Genomic DNA, 14,686 nt, shown 5'->3' with positions numbered 1-14,686 from the left:
GAAAAGTTGAGTTTGCTATAGAGCTTCTTCCTGGCACCACCCCCATTTCTAAAAGAGCATATAGGGTATCTAGACTAGAGTTAGTTGAACTCAAGAAGCAGATCGATGAGCTGTCAGAGAAAGGTTACATCCAGCCAAGCACCTCGCCTTAGGCCGCCCATGTCCTATTCGTGGAGAAGAAAGATGGCACCAGAAGGATGTGTATCGATTATCGAGCTCTGAATGAGGTCACGATTAAGAACAAGTACCCTTTGCTCAGAATAGAAGATCTGTTCGACCAGTTGAGAGGAGCCAGCGTATTCTCAAAGATAGATCTGAGGTCAGGTTATCATCAGCTCAGGATTCGACCTTCAGACATTCTGAAGACGACATTCATTACCAAGTATGGGTTGTATGAGTTCACTATGATGTCTTTTGGTCTAACAAATGCACCAGCCTTCTTCATGAATCTGATGAATAGTGTATTCATGGATTATCTCAACAAGTTTGTGGTGGTATTTATTAATGATATTCTTATATATTCTCAAAGCGAAGCAGAGCATGCAGATCATTTGAAGATGGTATTGCAGAGATTGCGAGAGCACTAGCTGTATGCAAAGTTGAGCAAGTGTGAGTTCTGGATTGATGAAGTTCTATTCTTGGGTCACATAATTAACAAAGAAGGATTAGCTATGGATCCGAAGAAAGTTGCAGACATTCTGAATTGGAAAGCGCCAACAGATGCTCGAGGAATCAAGAGCTTCATTGGAATGACCGGATATTAACAGCGATTCATTGAAGGGTTTTCGAAGATTGTGAAACCAATGACAGCTTTGCTAGGCAACAAGGTTGAGTTCAAGTGGACCCAGAAATGCCAAGAAGCCTTTGAAGCGTTGAAAGAGAAGTTGACTACAACACCTGTCTTAGTCTTACTTGATGTGCAGAAGCCCTTCTCGGTGTATTGTGATGCTTGTTACACTGGTTTGGGATGCGTGTTGATGCAGGAGGGAAGAGTTGTGGCTTACTCGTCCAGATAGCTGAAGGTTCATGAGAAGAATTACAAAATCCATGACCTAGAGTTGGCAGCAGTGGTTCATGCACTGAAGATATGGAGGCACTATCTGTATGGGCAGAAATGCGATGTTTACATAGACCATAAGAGTCTGAAGTACATATTCACTCAGTCGGAGCTGAATATGAGGCAATGAAGATGGTTAGAGTTGATCAAGGACTATGAATTGGAGATTCATTACCATCCAGGCAAAGCGAACGTAGTGGCAGATGCATTGAGCAGGAAAATTCAAGTCAACCTGATGGTCGCTCATCTGATGCCTAATGAGTTGGCCAAAGAGTTTGACAGGTTGAGCCTTGGATTTCTGAACAATACGTGAGGAGTAACAGTTGAGTTAGAGCCTACCCTAGAGCGGGAAATCAAAGAAGCACAGAAGAATGATGAGAAGATCAGTGAAATCCGGCAGCTGATTCTAGAGGGCAGAGGCAAAGATTTTCGGGAAGATGCAGAAGGTGTGATATGGTTCAAGGACCGCTTGTGTGTTCCCAATGTCCAGTCCATTTGAGAGTTGATCCTCTAGGAAGCTCATGAGTCAGCTTATTCTATACACCCTGGAAGTGAGAAGATGTATCAGGATCTGAAGAAGAAATTCTGGTGGTATGGAATGAAAAGGGAGATCGCAGAGCATGTGGCTATATGTGACAGTTGTCAAAGGATCAAGGCAGAGCATCTGAGGCCAGCTGGATTGTTGCAACCGTTGCGAATTCCTCAGTGAAAATGGGATGAAATCGGAATGGACTTCATAGTCGGATTGCCTCGCACTCGAGCTGGCTACGATTCCATTTGGGTAGTAGTGGACCGTTTAACCATGTCAGCCCACTTCATACCCATCAAGACCAACTACAGCAGTGCAGTATTGGCAGAGTTGTACATGTCCCGGATCATTTGTCTTCATGGTGTGCCGAAGAAGATAGTGTCAGATAGAGGAACGCAGTTCACCTCTCATTTCTGGCAGCAGTTGCATGAAGCCTTGGGTACACATCTGAATTTCAGTTCAGCTTATCATCCGCAGACAGATGGTCAGACCGAAAGAACTAATCAAATCCTTGAAGATATGTTGAGAGCTTGTGCGTTGCAAGATCAGTCTGGATGGGACAAGAGACTACCTTATGCAGAGTTCTCCTATAACAACAGTTACCAGGCTAGCTTGAAGATGTCACCATTTCAGGCGCTTTATGGGAGGAGTTGTAGAACTCCGTTGCAATGGGATCAGCCTGGAGAAAAGCAAGTGTTCGGGCCAGACATTCTGCTCGAAGCTGAAGAGAACATCAAGATGGTTCGAGAGAACCTGAAGATAGCACAATCAAGGCAGCAAAGCTATGCAGACACTAGAAGGAGAGAGCTGAGTTTCGAAGTCCAAGACTTCGTCTATTTGAAGGTTTCGCCTATCAGAGGAGTCAGAAGATTCGTAGTCAAAGGCAAGCTAGCACAACGCTATGTTGGTCCGTATCAGATTCTCGCAAGGCGTGCAAAAGTGGCCTATCAGCTCAGTTTGCCAGAAGGCTTGTCCGCAGTGCATGATGTCTTTCATGTGTCTCAGTTGAAGAAGTGTCTGTGTGTGCCAGAAGAGCAGTTGCCAGTGGAAGGTCTGGAGGTCCAGGAGGACTTGACCTATATAGAGAAGCCAGCGTAGATTCTTGAGACTGCAGACAGAGTCACCCGAAGGAAGACTATCAGAATGTGCAAAGTCAGATGGAGTCATCACTCTGAGGAAGAAGCAACCTGGGAGCGTGAAGATGATCTGATGGCCAAGTACCCTGAACTCTTTGCTGGCCAACCTTGAATCTCGAGGGCGAGATTCTTTTAAGGGGGATAGGTTTGTAACGCCCTGAATTTGGGGGCAGAATTTTTTTCTTCTTTTTACTCACCAAATTCAGGTGTTACTCCCTTTTCTTTTCCCGTTTCGTTCCTTCTTACCAATTTCAAAGCAATATAACGACTGGTGTCCGTGTCATGTGTAAACAAACCTAAGTTGACATGAGTGTTGCATCATGCCGAATCATATTTCTTTGTCTAATTTCGTGCTTAATCGCGTGTGTTGCTTAGTTTCGTTTCGGATCTTGCTTCGCGAATTGAATTCTGATCTGTGGTTGTGCGTGCCACGGGGTTTTGACCTGCGGTGCGGCCCACCCTAGCCCGACCCAACCTGCCCGGCCTAGCTCGGCCCGCGCGCCCCTGGCGCCCCCTACTCCCCGTGCACCTTCGTCTTCCTCCCTCTTCCCTTCCCTGCGCTCGCCCCCTTCTCCCATACGCGCGCGCCCCCTGCAGCCCCCCGGCGCCGCGGCTCCCTGACCCCTCGGCGCGGCGGCCCTGGCCCCTCACGGCGCGGCTCCCCCGCCCTCCCCGGCGCGGCTGCCCTGGCCCCTGCGCGTGGCTCCCCCGCCGCGGCGTGGCCCCCCTGCTCCCCGGCGCGGCCCCATGGCACCCCCCCGGCGCGGCTCCCCCGGCGGCGCGGCTCCCTGCCCCCCTATGCGCGGCCCCTACCTTCGACAGTGTGGTCCCCCGGCACGGCTCGCCTGGCCTCGGCGCGGCCTGCGTGGCCTCGCCCCCCCCCCCCCCCCCCCCCCCCGTTCACCTAACACGTTCCCGCGTGCGCAGCCCCACGCGCGTGGTGATTGATTCGTGGATTTTTTTAATTAATTTTAAACTCTATTTAGTTAGCATGCTGCGTCGCGCGCTTCGTCGCGCGACGAATTTGTTCAATTTCAGATTCTATTAATGTGCTGCGTCGCGCGTTCGTCGCGTGACGATCCATTTTTTATTTCAGGATTGTTTATGTATGACGTTGCGCGTCCAGTCGCGCGACGTTCCATTCTAAATTCAGTTTGGATGACGTATGTCGTCGTGCGTTTCGTCGCGCGACGCTTAACGTTCATTTATAAATAATGCAAGAGTCTCGTTGCGCGCCCCGCCGCGCGACGAGTTATCTATTTCTTAATTCAATTCAAATATTGTGTCGCGCGTCTCGCCGCGCGACCATTTCCTTTAATTCACCTCTATCTGCTTATAATGGTTAAACGTGGAACATGACTTTACCTTATGCTAAACGCAATGGCCAAATTAATACCATTCTGTTTATACGAGTATTTTAATTTATAATCATGTAATGTGATTGCTTTTCGATCGTAGCCTCGACCGTCACTTTCTCTTTCTCGCTTAGTCGTAAGTGTGAACCCTGCGTCGAACGTCTGTTTATTTATTGCATTCCATTGTATAGTGTACTGTTCTTTTATATTAAATGTGTGGAATATATGTTTGAACTCATTTAGATAACGGTCAGTTGGTGGAGTCAGAAGGAGTTGCAGGTGAAGACCCTGAGCAGCAGCTGGTTGGTGAAGGCAAGTGTCCCTTGACCCATCTATGTCCTACTAATTCCTATAATTCACTTCCCACATTTACACAGTTTATACCTAAGGATTGACTAGCTTTTGTCTATCTTATCCTTGTTTACCTATTCTGGTTGGGTTATTTAAGTTTAGCTTTATGCTAGTGCTTCACATTAATCAATGAACATGATAAGATATCTACGATACGATGTTTTCCCTTTTGATTATGATGATGGTACTTGTGGCCTTTAAGGGGACTCGAGCTGTTTCTCGAGTGCCTCTCCGTAAGGACCTGTTCGTTGGATGACCGCCCGGGAAAACAGTGTAACCATGAGGGTGGAGTGGGACGCCCTTAGCTGAGTAATTAGAGGAACTGGGGTGTAGTTCGCTTAACCGTCGTGCCGTTAATGGGGCTCGGTGTATGCGGCTCGCTCTGCCAAGGTTGGTTCGCCCCTTGGGGAGGAGTTTGGTGCATTTAGGAAACCTAACGGGCAGCTACAGCCCTAGGAAATCTTTGTAAAGGCTACGTAGTGAGACCCTGCCTATTCACTTTGGTAGTGTTTAAGGGTTTGATCGGCCCGAGGCAAGAGGGAATCACGGCTTGTAGGTAAAGTGTGCAACCTCTGCAGAGTGTTATGAAACTGATATATCAGTCGTGCTCGCGGTTATGAGCGGCCAAGGGAGCTCCATTGATTAGAGATACTTGATCTGAGATGTACGGTTTATAGGTGGTGACGAGGATGATGGTTCTGGTTATGACTATGGTAGTGGTAAGTGGTATTCTTTCTGTTTGGAAAGGATACATCGGGTTAATAACTTGGGTTAATGCTAAAACCTGGCTTTCTACTAGTAAATAATAACCTGACCAACTAAAAGCAACTGCTTGACTTAACTCCACATAAAGCTAGTTCACTTTAGCCAAAACAGGACATTTGCTGAGTGTGTTGATGTGTACTCACCCTTGCTTTACACACCAAACCCCCCCCCCCAGGTTGTCAGCGTTGCAACCACTGCTCAGGTGAAGATGAAGTCGTGGAGGAGGACTTCCAGGAGTTCCAAAAGTATGATGAGTTCTAGGCGTGGGTTAGCGGCAAACCCCGAGTCGGCTGCCTGTGTAGGCCGTGTGTATCTACGTTTCTTTTCTGCACTTTGATTATTGTTAAAGACTATGTGGATGTCTCGGACATCATGATGTAATCGACTATTATACCCTCTTTTATGTCATTATTTAAGCATTGTGTGATGATGTCCAGTTATGTAACTGTTGTGTACATGAATTGCTGATCCTGGCACATACATGGTTCGCATTCGGTTTGCCTTCTAAAATCGGGTGTGACAGCAGCCCAGCGGCCTAGCCGACCCAGCTCGGCCCAGCCAGGCCGCGCGCCCGTGCTACCTGACAGGTGGGATCCACCTGTCAGCGGCAACTCCCTCTCCCGCGTGCCCTCTCTCTCTCGCTCGCTGCCCAGTGGGGCCAGGCTATCGGCGTCGGTTTCTTCGCCCGCGCGCCCGTGCTACCTGACAGGTGGGATCCACCTGTCAGCGGCAACTCCCTCTCCCGCGTGCCCTCTCTCTCGCTCGCTGCCCAGTGGGGCCAGGCTATCGGTGTCGGTTTCTTCGCCCGCGCGCCCCTCTTCCCTCTCTGCCTCGCGGGCCCAGTTTGCCAGGCGCCGAGTCGTTGCCCCGTGCGCTCCTTTTCCCTCTCTCTGCGTCGTGGACCCTCCCTGTCAGTTCCGCCCTCCCCGCCCTCGCCGTGGACCGGCACGTGCGCACTCGCGCACATCGCCGGAATTCTCGGCCACGACGCCCACCCACGCGCCCCAACTCCCTCTTAGAGCCTCGCCAGCGCCCGCACTCACTTCCCCGCCTCATTTCGCACAGCTCCACCCTCTCTCGCGCTCTGCCCACGCCGCCAGAGACCCGCGCCCGCTTCCCCGGCCATTTAGCTCGCCGGAGACCACGCCAAGCCACTCCGAGCTTTGCCCCAAGGTGAGACACCTTTGCTCGTGCTTAATTTCCCCAAATTCGCTCTGTGCTCGGCCAATTTTGGCATGCCGGTGCTTAGCTGTGGCGGTCCGCCGTGCCCGCGGGGTGGCCGGCCAGTTTAGCCCGGTCCATTGCCCCAGTGTAGGTCCCTGTGACGCCCCTGCCTCTGCTGAAGCCTTCCCAGGCCTTAGCGCTCCTCAAGCCCCCTCCCCGTGGCTGGAATCCCTCACCGGAGTTCCTCCGGTCCGCCCGAGGCCTTCTCCCCGCCGATCTCCCCTCTCTGTCCTTGGATTCATGGCCTTTTCCCCGCCACTGAGTTCGCCGTAGCATCCTCTTCCTCTCTGCCCAATCCCGGCGACCCCGGAGCCACCCTAGCACGCGCCTGCCTCAACTCCGGCGACCTCACCGCCACAGAGAGGAGCAGCGCCGCCCGCAGCCGTTCACCCCTCCCCGGTCTGATCCCCTCCGTCCAATCTTGATCGCACGACCCAGATCGCGGATACCGCTTCGCGCACGCGCGACCTGCGCCCCTGACCCACCTGTCAGCGCCCGTGTCCCCTGGCGCTGGGCCCGCTCGGTCAGTGCGCTCTCTCGGTCGCTGACACGCCCTGGCCCGCCTGTCAGCGCCCGTGTCCCCTGGCGCTGGGCCCGCTCGGTCAGTGCGCTCTCCCCTAGGTCGCTGACACCCCATGGCCCGCTTGTCAGCGCTCGCCATCCCGCGCGCGCGCCATCGGCCGTAGATCTAATCTCGGCCGTCGGTTTCTGATCTAACGGTTGGAATCACCCGATACCCCTTCGCGCAGTAGTTTTATTAAAGAGACCCTCGGTTTGTTTAGAATCAACCCGCCGTCCCTGGTTTTCGCGCGCAGGCCCTTGTAATCTTGCGGACTTAACCCTAGACTTTTAAATATTTATAGAATTAGACCTAATTTCATATTTTGAATTCCCAAACTTGTTTATTTCATATCTTTTGCATATGAACTCCACATTTAGTGATTCAAATTGCAAAATGTTCATAGGATTATTCTCTGTTTAAATAAATTAGTTTCAATTACTGTCCATACATTCTAATTTTTATGATTAAGTATGAACTAATGTAGGTGTAGATTTATTTATTTAATAAAATAAATAAAAGGAGAACCCTAGAGATTTAAACATGTTTAATCTTGTGAAATTGATAATGTGTATTACATGAAATCATCTCTATTCTAATTTGTAAGTCACAATAAAATAAATTGAACTATGTTATGTATTTGTGAGTAACACTTAGAGAAATAATAATCTATTTCCAAAGAAAGTTAGTGCATGTTATACTTTGATCTCATTATTCCCTATTGTGTTTTTAAGATGCATTCCTATGTTTGTACATGTTTGGTGTGTTGTTCATTTGTACTTTCCAAATGTATTGAATGCATGCTCGCTTTATTTAGACAACGAGCAGTTCGAGGTTCCTGTTTGTGTTGTTGGAGATCTCCCTGAGCAACAACCTGGTGAAGGCAAGTGTCCTCTAACCTATTATGTCCTACTTACTTTATATTTCATTGTCTCGCATTACTTTATGAAACCTAAGGATTGACTAGTCTATATTTACCTTATCCTTGTTTACCTTTTTGGGTTATCATGGTTAGCACTTTGCTATTGCCTTAACTTAATCAATGAACATGATGTGGCTATTTATGATACGATACTGTTATCCCAATGATTTTTTTTAGATAATGGAAACCAGGTCCCGGCTTTGTCCTCTATGAAAGGAGGTACAACCTTACAAACAAAGTAACATCAAAAGATTAACACTCCCAACATAGAGTGCAATATTACACCACAAACCTTAAAATAAACATGACACCCAACAGACATACTATAACCTCAATATGTAATCCTGTTGTAAAACTCCAACCAAAATAAGAAAAAAATTGCATAGATGCGACTTCGATCCGTCGACACGTCTCCTTGATTATCTCCTGGTCTTCAACCCTCTGCAAATATCCCCAAAACCTAAGCCAATGGGTCGCTCGAAACAGAACCTGCAAATAAGTAACCATCGGGGTTTTGTTAAACACTAAGTCATTCCGACTTTAGGGGGCTCAGGCCTCTTTCCTGAGTACCTCTCCGTAAGGACCTGTTCGTGGAGTGATCACCCGGAATAACAGTGCAACCATGAGTGTGGAATGGGACGCCCTTAGCTGATTAATTAGATGAACCCAGGAGTGTAGTTGGCTTTGCCGGAGGACCATCAATGGGGGCCGGGGCGTAGTGCTCGCTCTGCCAAGGGGGGTGCAGAGGTTCATTCGATTTGGTTTTGTTAGTCACCCACCTTGGGGAGGTGTACTGCGTTTGTACGACTGGCGAAACCTAACGAGCAGCTATGCACCAGGGGAGTCTTTGTAAAGGCTACATAGTGTATCCCTGGCCATTCACCTTGGTAGTGAAGATCGGGTCTGCAGCTGCTGTTATGATGGTTAACAATGATGTTATAAATCTGATCTCTGGTATTTCCTCTTTTGAGGGAGTACTTTTGGGTAATAACTGGGTTTATTACTAAAACTTGGCTCTACTAATAATAATAAATACTTGACCAACTAAAAAGCAACTGCTTAACCTCAACCCCACATACGGCTAGTCCACTTTAGCCAAACGGGTCGTTTACTGAGTACGTTGATGTGTACTCATCCTTGCTTTACAAACCACCCCACCCCAGGTTGTCCCCATTGTACTCAGTGCTCAAGAGGTGATGCTGGCAGCATGGAGGACTTCGAGGAGTTCCAGGATTACAACGAGTTCTAGTTTACTTAGTGGCAAACCCCCAGTCAGCTGCCTGTGTAGGCTTAGCATCTACGTTTCATATCTCCGCACTTTGATATTTATGTTGAACAATGGTTATGTATTATACTCTATGGATGTCTTGGACATCTTGTTGTAATAAAGTACCTTTCCGCTATTTATTTTGAGCATTGTGTGATGATGTCCAATTATGTAATCGATGTGTACGTGAGTTTCTGATCCTGGCACGTACATGGTTCGCATTCGGTTTGCCTTCCAAAACCAGGTGTGACACTTACTATGTTATAGAGATATTCGTAAGGATGGTATCCATGTGGAAACATATGAAGAAAATAAAGAAGAATATCTACTTCTTACCAAACCTACTGAATATGGCAAACAAATATGTGTGAAAAAATTACAACTTTAGAATCCGGATTATATTATACATACATTAAGCCCATTGAACATGTTGCATACAAGGTAATTTTCTAGAATGTCGATGCATTTTAAATTTGGCATGATCGATTAGGGCACCCAGGTATCGGGATGGTGAGAAAAATTGTGACCAATTCTATTGGTCATGATTTGACTGAAGCAAAATTTTGCAAATCTTTAGATTATGTATGCACTGCATGTGCTACAGAGAAATTGATTTTAAGACTTTCACCTCTTAAAATTCGAGCAGAACCACTTAAATTTCTTGAAATAATTTAACGCGACATTTGTGGTCCAATTGAGCCATCTTCTAGACCGTTCAAATATTTTATGGATTTAATTGATGCATCTACAAGATGGTCACATGTATGCTTACTATCTACTAAAAATCATGCTTTTACTAAAATAATGTCTCAAATTATACAGCTAAAAGCACATTATCCTGAACATCGTATCCAATCGATCCGAATGCACAATGCTGCTAAATTCTCCTCCCATGCCTTTAATGTTTATTGCATGGCTTTAGGAATTCAAGTTCAACACTCAGTTCCATATGTCCACACTCAAAATAGTTTGGATGAATCCTTTATGAAAAGAGTAAAGCTCGTTACACGTCCATTACTAATGAATTGCTCTTTGCCTACGTCATGTTGGGGTCATGCAGTTTTACATGTTGCCGACCTACTACAACTAAGACCAACTGCATATCATGACTCCTCTCCCTTGGAGTTAGTATGAGGGGACCCTCCTAGGATTTCTCATTTGCGTAAATTCGGGTGTGTCGTCTACATACCGATATCACCACCACAACTTACCTCTATGGGCCCTCACAGAAAATTAGGGATTTATGTGGGTTACCAATCTCCATCAATAATAAAGTATTTAAAACCCCTAACGGGTGATCTATTTATGGCCTAGTTCGCTAATTGCATTTTCAATGAGGAACATTTCCTGGCATTGGGGGAGATTTCAAGTACCAGAAAGGAGAATGCCGAGAAATTGATTGGGATGCGAAGAGTATCTCCTCCTCAGATCCTCATACCAGAGAAAATGAACTTCAAGTTTAGAAAATTATTGGTTTCTAAAATGTTGCAAATAACCTTTCTGATGCATTCACTAATTACAATGGTGTAATAAACTCTTTCATTCCTGCAAGGAACGCGCTTGTAAGAGTGGAGGTACCAAACAAAACCACTCAAAATCCTTCTAATAAAAGGGGGAGAAGTAAGGCAACTAATAAGGATTCACCTCTTTCAAAGAAAAGAAAGACGACAAATGCACATCAACAACAAGTTGATGAAACACATTGTCGACTTGGTACACAACCCTCTTTGAATGTGTGCATAGTCAAAGAAGTAATATCGGAAAACCCGAGGACCATGGGCACGAGAAATCCTGATGTGTCCTTAAAGGTAGATGAACTTGCTACCAATTATATTGAAACTGGCAAAACCTTTGGCCACAAGGCTACTGTAATCGATTGTTATTTCTCTGAACAAGTTACTGACAACCTTAATGATCTAGATCCTAAATCCATGGTACAGTGTAGAAAATGCTCAGACTGGAAAGTGGAAAGAAGCTATTGAAAAAGATATTACCTCGCTTTATAAAAGAGAAGTATTCTCAGAAGTGATACTGGCACCTTCCCAATAGGATACAAGTGGGTTTTCGTTCGTAAGCGAAACGAAAATAACGAAGTGGTGAGATATAAAGCAAGGTTAGTAGCACAAGGCTTTACACAAAAGCCCGATATTGATTATAATGAAACATATTCTCCAGTAATGAGTGACATAACCTTCTGATATTTAATTTCACTGGTAGTACAAAATCGTCTATCCTTGCAGTTGATGGATGTAGTAACCACATATTTATATGGACCACTGGATTCAGAAATTTACATAAAAGTTCCAGATGGAATAAATGTACCAAATCCATCGACAAATTGCAACATGTATTGTGTAAAGTTGAAAAAGTCATTATATGGCTTCAAACAATCAGGGCGAATGTGGTACAATCGCTTAAGTGAATTCCTTTCTCTTAAAGGATACACTAATAATGATGATTGTTCACGTGTGTTCATTAAGAAGTCCTCCACTCGATTTTGTATCATTTCAGTATATTGATGACCTCGATATTATTGGAAATGAAAAAGATATAAATGACGCACGTCATCATTTAAAGACGGAATTTGAGATGAAGGATTTGAGTCAAACCAAATTCTGCTTAGGTATTCAACTTGAATATTTACCTTCAAGAATTTTTATATATCAATCGGCATATATCTAGAAAGTATTAGAGAAATTCAATATGGATAAAGCATATCCAGTCAAAACTCCTATGGTTGTAAGATCTCTCGATATGAATAAAGATCCTTTTCGACCAAAGGATGAAGGAGAAGAAATTTTGGAATCCGAGTTCCCATATCTCAGCGCTATTGGAGCACTTATATATCTTGCAAATAATTCACGGCCGGACATTGCATTTGCAGTGAATTTACTTGCGAGATATAGTGCGTCTCCTACAAAACGTCATTGGGCTGGAATTAATAATATCTTTAGATATCTTAACGGCACAAGAGATCTTGGTCTTTTCTATAGTAGAAGTCGAGACCCTACTTTAATTGGATATACTGATGCTGGCTATTTATTTGATCCCCATAATGCCATATCACAGACCGATTTTGTATTTGTACAAGGTGGAACTGCTATCTCTTGAAAATCATCCAAACAAACTTTGGTAGCTACCTCCACTAATCATCCAGAAATCATTGCATTATATGAAGCCTTAGAGAAGTGTACTTGGATTCAGAATGATAAACCACATAACACAATCATGTGGTATCGGTTCAATTAACTCACCAACCATTATCTACGAAGATAATGTTGCCTGTGTTGTTCAGATGGAGACCGGTTATATAAAAAGTCATATCACAAAACATATTGCTCCAAAATTGTTTTATCCTCATGAGTTACAAAAGGATAAGGAAATAAACATTTTGCAGACTAAGTTGTGTGATAATCTTGGTGACTTATTTACAAAGTCATTACATTATTCCACATTTTCGAAGTATGTTAAAGGGACAGGTACGAGACGACTTAGAGATTTGTAGGAGTTAGGGGGAGCATCACTCTCTAGAATATAACCTAGTTGACATTATATTATACTATTTTCTTTGTATGGATTTTATCCTCAACGAGGTTTTAGCATATAAAGTTTTTAATGAGGTAATATCAACATAGGAGATGTGTCTTATTATCTATTTTTTTTCCACAAGGTTTTTGTAAGATGGTAATACACAAAATAGGATAGGTGTATATAGAATAGTTTATGTATTCCTAGATGTAATAGGATATAAAACGGATTCGGTCGGGGGAGTGTTTAAGTACAAAAGACAGCGGTGATCTCATCCGGAAATGATAAGAAGACTCCAGAAGATTAGCAGTTACTAATCACCCCCAAATCATAGTTAGCCATAATGTAAACGTGATCAACATGTCGAAAAGGGCGTGTTGTTGAATGTGAGCCGTCCGTTGAGTGTGTATATATTTGTTACTGTTAATGGAATACAGGATACTAGATTAACTTTTCCCTCACTTTTCAAAAAAGCGCACTATCCCACACATCCGAACACTAAGAAAACGTCCTACTACCGCCTACTGATGACAAGGAGCGTGTCGATCATCAGCTACAGTACAGCTTCATGTGTTGTACCGGATCGTGTAAAAAACAATAATGAGCGGGCAGCTAGGTAGTAAAACGTAGTAGTACGTGGTACCGGGAGAAGATGGACGAGGTTTAATCGTCTCCAGATCTCCAACTACAGGTCGCTACGACGTAGGATGCGGGATTTAGGCTCGCGTAGGTTGCTAAAAGAGGCGGATGGCTCCAAAAGCATCGGCTGCATGCCTGCGCCTCCACCAGAACGTACTGACGACCGTCCGTCGGCAATGGATCGGAAGCTCTAGCCATGCACGGAAAAGGCGCACGTCGTCCAGTCCAGGCATCAATAATGGTTGACGCCGAGGCTAGCTAGATTCTAGAGCGCATGCAGTGCCCGGACCACTGCGATCGTCGGAACAAGAGCGCTGCCGCTGCAGTGCTGTGCTGTCTCACTGACCAAAACGCGGCTGCCATATGCCTGCCCTCCTGGGCAATCCACTGTGTGATGTGCAGGTGTAGCAGCAATGCTGAAACTAAGAACACATCTATCTATACATAGACAACTATCAGATTTTGCTCTCCTATAATATAACAAAGGGAAAGCATCGGATGATTATCAGATTAACTGCAAATAACAAATGTGAAATTTTCAGCATGTAGATCTTGTAGTGTAACTTGCGCAGTGCATGCGTACAGCCATCAAACATGCAGCGGCCGGGGACGACCCTCCTCGATCTAGCTAGAGGCTATACTATCCATTAGTTTTACCCCTAGTTTCAGCGAGCCATGGCCGAGAGAGACGACGGACAACGGTTCACAGTCACATGTACTTCAGCTCTCATATGGTCCTCGATATATCTAGGGTGAGGCATGTGCTACGGTAGACATAGGACATGCTCTTTTGTACTACCTTCCTAAATGTAGCGTTTGCTGCAACTCTCCGCAACAGTGCTTCCTATCGATATAAGATAGAGAAGAAAGAAGAGGCCATGTCACTCAATTGTATTCTGAAATAATAATGTGTTACCGAGAGACCAATGTATTTCAGCAAATCTTTGTTGGTCATGTGCATGAGGTAGTCGTTGTATTCTCTCTCTATTTTTTTTTTTGTCAGTGTGATTTTAAAGGGTTCATTTCAGTCCCCACTATGGTAGATACACCATTACCTTGTGTTCAGGGAATAAACAAAGCTTTGAGTAGAACGGCAAGACACCCACACGCACCAGAACAAACAAAATCTTGGGCAACTAGAGTCGATCAGACTTAGATACAAGAAATAAGATTAGACATCCAAAGGAAAACATGACCAAAGATATCGCTTCGGCAAGCTGTTCGTTTGGATTTAATCTGAAACAGCTTATATTGTTTTTATAATGTTTTGTCTTTATGAATTGCAGTTGTAGTAATCCGAACAGCTGATTTTAATCAAAAAAAATGGTATGACAGTTGGCAGGTAGGAAACTAG

Source organism: Zea mays, chromosome 9, assembly GCF_902167145.1.
Source record: "Zea mays cultivar B73 chromosome 9, Zm-B73-REFERENCE-NAM-5.0, whole genome shotgun sequence".
NCBI lineage: Eukaryota > Viridiplantae > Streptophyta > Magnoliopsida > Poales > Poaceae > Zea > Zea mays.
Note: the sequence above shows the minus strand (reverse complement) of the source record.